We start from the raw sequence: 7,500 nt of genomic DNA, 5'->3' as shown, positions 1-7,500 counted from the left end.
CTAAGTCCAGTTATCACTGCACAAGCAAGACTGGAGAGCCAACAATTTAAGGCCCACATCAAATGCAAAACTCTTTAGGGGTGCATTATAGATCCAAATTAATATGAGGTAGCAATATGGGTAGAAATTTCTTAGAAGGCAGAGAGTTGAGAGCAAGTTATTATGAGGTAGCAATATGGATAGAAATTTCTCAAAGCATAGAGTAGACAGCAAATTACAGGGATGGAAATTCACTAGGAACAATTGATCCATGCGGGCTAGACCACATTAGTTAGTCCTTATAAAAACAATTGTAAATGTTTTCTTAATGTAATTGTTATTTCTAGTTTCAAATTTTATTTATTTATTCCGATTTTTGATTTCCATGTTAAAGATTTTATATTTTCTAAAAACTTAGGATCACATTATATTTAAAAAAGATATTTATTGCCAAGCCCTTATTTCTACATGTGCGAATCACATCCATTCACTAGCAGATAGGGCTGCCACTGGGCTGGTCCCAAAAAAGCCCAAAAATTGTTTGGCCCGGTACGGTAAGGCACCGGCCCGAAAATTGCAGGTGAAGAGCCCGGTCCGGCTTGTAAGAACTATTGGGTTGGGCCTGAGCTGCCCCAAAGAAATGCCCCGCCTGGTACAATTAGAACCTTGTTTTTTTAATAAAAAAAATCTCTTTTCAAACTTTTCTTGTTTGTAGTAAGCCAAAAAAAATAATATTATACATAGTATATTAAGTGCAAATAAGTTAGCGTACTCCTAATAAGTAATAAGATAAATTGTTGCCTTATCCATTCTATACTTGGATAACCAAGAGGTAGAATACATCGATTTTGTAAAAAGGTGCGCCATGAAAGTCAAGTAGAAACCATGAAACGAATTTTCTCTAAAAGGCAATTACCTCCTTATTGATAGTTGAGCAATGTTTTATGAAAACCCATGAAATGGATTCTCCTAGAGAAATCCACCCAATTCATTGCGGTGAGTCACGAAATTTGAGAATATTTTTTTTGAAATTTTGTGTCCAATCAATAACCCCATACAACCACGTTATTTTGAAACTAAAGGGACAAAAATGATAATGACTTTAATATATAAAAGGTAAATTATCTTTTTATAGACAATCCTTAGTCTTTGTTATGATATCTCTCTATGGACAATCCCCAGTCTTTATTATGACACACCTTTCCTAGCTAATTTTTCATCAAATATTTGGTGATCCATCCAAAATAGTGAAAGCAATACTGTTTAGGACAATTGAACTAGTACTGCCTCGCATGTATTGGGTGGATTACTGAGAGAGAGACATAGTCCCCTGGTTTTTATGAAGTGGGAATGAGGGACCACCACATATAGCAACATACACTTGTCATTTTTCAACACGTAGAGTGCCAACTCTTTGAACTATGATTTTTCTTTTATAAAGAGTCGATGATTGCTTTATTGATTATGGAAAATTGCTTCGGTTCTATTGCTGTACAGCCATCTAGTGTTAAAAACATCGGCCAGTCGGTTGAACCGGTCGCACCAGTTCCGAGACAAACATGCTAAAATCAGGAAGTAGGGTTCATTGACTGGGCCTATTCTAAGAAAATGACAGCAAGTGTAAACGAAGTTTAAGATGCTTTGACAATGTTTAGGATCCTCAAATGATTCCAAAGAAAAACATTTGTTACCTAAAAACATTACCAAATATGCTTTTGGGGTGGCCCGGTCTGTGCCCCGATTCAGTAAGGAATTTGGATCGGTCGCCCACGTGTTTTAATTTGAATAGGAAAATATCCGGTACGTGCCAATTTTTCAAACAAGCACCTCAAATATGTTCTATTCTTATACATGATTAAAAAGTAATAGAGGATGTCTTTATGTAGAAACAAAAAGCAATTAAAACAAAAAAAAGAGAAATAAATACAAAAGAAAGAGAAGATCAACTACAATGCAAAGATATACGTGGTTCGGCAACATGCCTACGTCCACAGGAGATGAGAGCTTCTTTACTGGCAATAAAGAATAGGGTTACAATAGCTATCTTCCTCACACCTCTTTGTTCTCTCTGATTATAAAGCAATCTGTGTTTTTCTTTTAACCCTAAAAAACCCCATCGCAACTATATATATCGAGTCCTAGATAGATGATATAAATTACCGAAATGCCCATGTACAGATACATAACGAATCCGGGCCTTAAACCCTTTGGGCATTCGGCCCTTCGGACTTTAACGGCCTTCCAAAATCATTATTTTGACTCCACTTTGACATATCTATTTTCTCCTAATATAATACATCAATCTTCAACGCTACTCATTTTTATAAGATCCGTAACTTTCATGGGATATTGGTTGGATTCTTAGTTGTATTTTATGCACCAAATGTTTCTGATGGATTATTGTAGATTTCTCTCAATATTGAAATAAACAAGAAAGGTCAGTGGACTCTATAATAATACAAAATAGCCCCTATCCAGCCCTAAAGAATGTCACGTCACAATTATTGAAGGGCGCCTCTAACTACTAATTCAAACAGTTACTTGTTAGTATAATAATCTAATTAATGTAGTAAACACTAATCGAGAGCTGATTAGTGTAGCGGATCTCAAATAGTTTGGACAAGACAACAAATCTTAATCAAAATCTGATTAATATAGCAACCCTAAGTAGCTTGGATGAGGCTCTGATGATAATATAACAAATGTCAAAAGATTGTATACTCCCTCGAGAGCATATTTTAAATTTGTTCTCTCAAGTAACTGCCATGACTTAGTGATTGGCCTTGAGAAAATAATAAAAGGAAATTATAAATCTATATATGCTCTTGAAAAAATAATGCCTCAAGATTGAACTGAGATCGTCCAATTTTTAGACAATCAAATCCAAGTGTTTAGGAGCCCAAGATCCAACGTTTTATCAAAATACTCATCTCATGGTTTCAAATTGAATTCCACATTTCAGATTAAGAAAATACTCCTGAATTGGCCGTTTGTTTGATGGAGTAGATGTACAACGTGGTCCAGCAAGAGCACCCTTCATGAGCTCCTCATCATTTTCCCTCGTCCCGCCGTTTTTTCTACAGTTTTATCAGTACTGCAAATGGTGCCAAAGAAGGAAGTCAGCTACTCATTTTTCACATTCTCCTCATTATGGAGTATTATATGTTTTGCTTTCACATACAAAATTAATTCACATTTAAAACCTTTTGAGCAATGGAAAAGTGATCCAATCAGTCTAATTAGTCACATGGAAATCCACCCTATGATCCTGATAACTGTGATTTGTCTCAGGAGATTGTGAACGGAGAGAGAGAGGGACCCATAGACCATAATACATTTCATGTCATTCTTTGTGGTCCCTCTAACCCCTCATAAACCTTAACAACAATGTTTTTCCATAACCGTGAGGATTACTTACTGCATTCATTTTGATATCACTTTATAACATCCAAAAAATGGCACCTATGATTACCTACCATTTTTCATTAGTGAAATTATTTTTTTATTTTTCAGGTACTTAGGTCGGCAAAATTGTTGACCGGTTAGCGGGTCACCATGCAACTAAAAAAATACAAAATTAAATGAATAAAAATAATATGCGGATTGAATAGAAATTACATACCTCTCAAACTGGTTCGTCAATCTATGTGGTTTCGGTTCTTTCACATATGTACGTACTTATTTTTGAATCACAAGAACCAAGGAACGTCTGCACAATGTAACACGTAATGAATTTTTTTAATTTTTTTTTATGTATAATTTTTAGATTTTAGGTTTTTGGGTTATTTTGGTCTTCTATTTTTTTTTTTAAGGTTTTTGGGTTATTAATGGTCTTTTAATTTTTTTTAATGTTACAAGCATCTACTGATCCAATTATGTAGTGTTTGAATCGAGTGGAGTAAACATTTTAGAAACTAGAAAAATACCTGATAGAATGTAATGGTAGAATACCACAATAAGTTGTTTTACCGCTCCTACGGGATCTACTTAGCAGATTGATGTAATTTTGGTACTAAAAACCCTAAAACAAATAAATATTTAATGTATTACAAAGTCTCTCCAAATGGTGCATAGTGTAATATGCTTTTATTTTTTAGTAAATTTATCAAATCGTATTGAGAATATCTATTGTTCCGCATTTCACCCATTTATTAAAGGGAAAAGTTTATATAGAGCCGAGGCTCTAAACAATCATATTCGAGCCTACCTCAAAAATTTCACTATGAAGATGTTGTTTTGATGCCCAAATATCTTTAAATTGATCATCTCGACATCAAGATGCATGGACATGAGAAAAAATTGGATTTCGAGTTTTAAAAATAGTGTATTTTGTAACGCATTTTTTGACCGTCAATTTTCAAGATTTTCATAGATATGTTGATCTACACTATTTTTGAAGCTTTAAACTTTATAAATAATATAAAAATATATTTTAAGGCTATTACAAAGATTTTCGGTAGTGAAATCACATTTCTAGACACTATTTGAAGTTAGGCTCCAATTTGATTGTTTAGAGCCTAGGCTCTATACAAACCACACCCTTTATTAAATGCACCTAAATTATCAACCTTCATGACTCATTATGTTTTCTTTGAAGGTCCTTTTGAAATTAAATTAACAGAAATAAACGAGATGTTAAATAGTTCATCTCTTGAGTACTTTTTGATAAATTTTCTTTTTTTAAAAAAGAAACTCGGTAAATGTTGTGGATTTAGTTTTTAAAGTTGAAAAAAGTTTATATAAGGTTACAACTTTAAAATGTAGAATTGAGGTGCACCTAAACAATCCATCATACAAGGTTTATTTTGATGTTGAAAACCCTGTAATTGATCATCTTGACATCGATGTGTATGAATATGAAAAGAAAAAAATATTTTCATTTCTAAAAACAATGTATCTTGCAACACATTATGTGTATATAGATCTACTTGATTGAACTATTTTTAGAGTTTAAGATTTTATAATTAGAGATGAAAATAGATTCTTATACCATCCTAAGAATATTTGACACCAAAATTATACCACCCTTTGGAGGTACATATTATGTTTGTGTATAATGACTTTTCATGGCACTACTTTTTCTTTTTATGAAGCAGGATTCTTTTATTTGACCCATGCCTTGCTTCAATAGATATGGACGACTCCTTTCTCCTCCTTGGGTGTTAAACTAAGGAGGATTTCTGTCGCAGCCGTTTTATGAAACTTGTGGAGGGAGCGAAATCTGAGGACCTTTGAAGGCCGTAATGGGGATACGCTGTACCGCTCGCGGCATCCTAGCGGTACGTTGTAACATGGGCTTATTTGACTCTATCCCTTAAACCAGTGCCCAAGGATCTCTTCTTCATTCATTACTCATACTCGTTCAAACTATCCATCCTTTCATGTTTTTTGTCTGGAAATCGCCCCTGGTTGGATGGGTAAATCTTAGTTTTAACAGTAGTGTGAAGGGTCAGATTGTTAGATATGAAAGCCTTCTCAGAGATCATCTGGGATCAATGATCTGATTGGATGGGTAAAGCTTAATTTTAACAGTAGTGTGAAGGGTCAGATTGCTCGATATGGAGGCCTTCTCAAAGATTATCTGGGATCAATGATCTGAATTTATGTGATGTAACCTTCACTACTTAGCGACCATCCTCGCAGCGAGAAAATAATACAGGAAATTATAAACCTATGTATACGTTTGGAAATATAATACCTCAAGATTGAACATAGATCATCTAATTTTCAAGCAATCAAATCTAAGTGTTTAGGAACTCAAGATCTGCCTGAGGGAGTAGATATACAACATGGTCCCGCAAGAGCACCGTTTGTGACCTCCTCACCATTCTCCCTGTTGGCCCACCGTTTTTCACAGTTGTATCAAAAATGCAAAAGGTCCACATGGGAGAAGTCAGCAACTCGTTTTTCACATTCATAGTCCCCCTCATTATAGAGTATTAGACGTTTTGCTTTAACATAAAAAAATAAAATCACACTTCAAAACTTTTTGGGCAATGGGAAAGTGATCCAAATTTGAATATGGATCTGGATCAGTTCCAATTTTTAAAATATAGCATAAAACTTAAATTAATTATATATACAATATAAATTAATAAATATATAAATTATAACATATATATATATATATATATATATATATAATTATATATATTAGTTTAAAAGCCATATCGGATCCGGATGGGATCCACCTATACTCGAATCCGACCCAAATTACTAGTCTCATCCTAGTCTCAATTACACTATAAGGACCCGGGTATGTAAGAATGTCTCTATTTAATCCTAAAATGTTATTATTTGGGACCCGATTTTTATGAGCCCCCGACTCATACTATTTTCATGTGGGCTCTCTTGAACACCCATTATTTGTAAAGATCTAGATCCAAATTTATAGTGATCCATGATCTACACTATGGTGATCATGAATATAGAAAATAAAATAAAATTTTAAAACATTTCTATTAGAATATCCTATCCATTGGAGAGGAATCTTTAGTTGTGTTAAAGATGGACATTTGTGATTGTGCGGGTTATGGAGTCTGCCGACTCACAAAACATTTTTCTATTATTTTTAGGCACATACAATGGAAGCCAAAAGGTTATATGCTCAAGCGGGAGCATATGCAGATTCACCCCCAGTTAATTTGGGGATGTAAACTCCTCAACCTAGCGACCAACTTGAATAAAAATGTGAAAAATATTATACACCACAAATTTGCCAAAAAAAAAAATAAGGGTGCAGTTTCTATAAGGTTGCAACTTTAAACAATCCAATTAAACTGCAATGCCAAATTCTATCATAACATGTAATTTTGGTGTAAAACATTCTTAGGATTATCCCAAAATCTATTTTTATATCTAATAATAAAATTTTAAACCCCAAAAATTATTAAAATCAAGTAGATCTATACACATGAATATCTTGAAAATGAACGGTCTAGATAATATATTGCAAAATGCACTATTTTTGGAACTCAATTTTTTTAAAATTTTTTTATACATCTCGATGTCCAGATGATCAATTAGAAGAGGGTTTTTCAACATTAAAACAATATTTTTTGATAGATTTTTGAGGTGCATATTTAATTATATATTTTAAGGTTGCAACTTTATATAAACTTTTTCCAAAACATAATGCCTAAGATGGAATAAAGGCCATCCAATTTTTCAATGGCTAGATCTCAGTATCTCGGACTCGGAAGACTTCTTCCTTTCTGGTAATAACTATCTGGTATTTCTAACGTACATTCCGAAATTTCACGGCAAAAATATTCTTCCGAGTACGTATTCTGCATGAGGGAGTAGATGTACAATGTGCTCCAACAACATGCTATGAGGGTCCATGTAGACATGCGTTTGATTTTTTTCATATCAAACTCTAGTTGAGGAGGAGATTATATACATCTATAGTGCAATAGGGAGAATGGTAGAGGATTTTAACATTCAACTGAAATTTATCAAATGGCACCCAAGTCGTCAACAATTTATATTGGGTTAACGAAAGATGTATCTCAAAAATCC

Source organism: Amborella trichopoda, chromosome 2, assembly GCF_054954075.1.
Source record: "Amborella trichopoda isolate Santa Cruz 75 chromosome 2, AtrichopodaSantaCruz75HAP2 v2.0, whole genome shotgun sequence".
NCBI classification, from domain to species: Eukaryota; Viridiplantae; Streptophyta; class Magnoliopsida; order Amborellales; family Amborellaceae; genus Amborella; species Amborella trichopoda.
Note: the sequence above shows the minus strand (reverse complement) of the source record.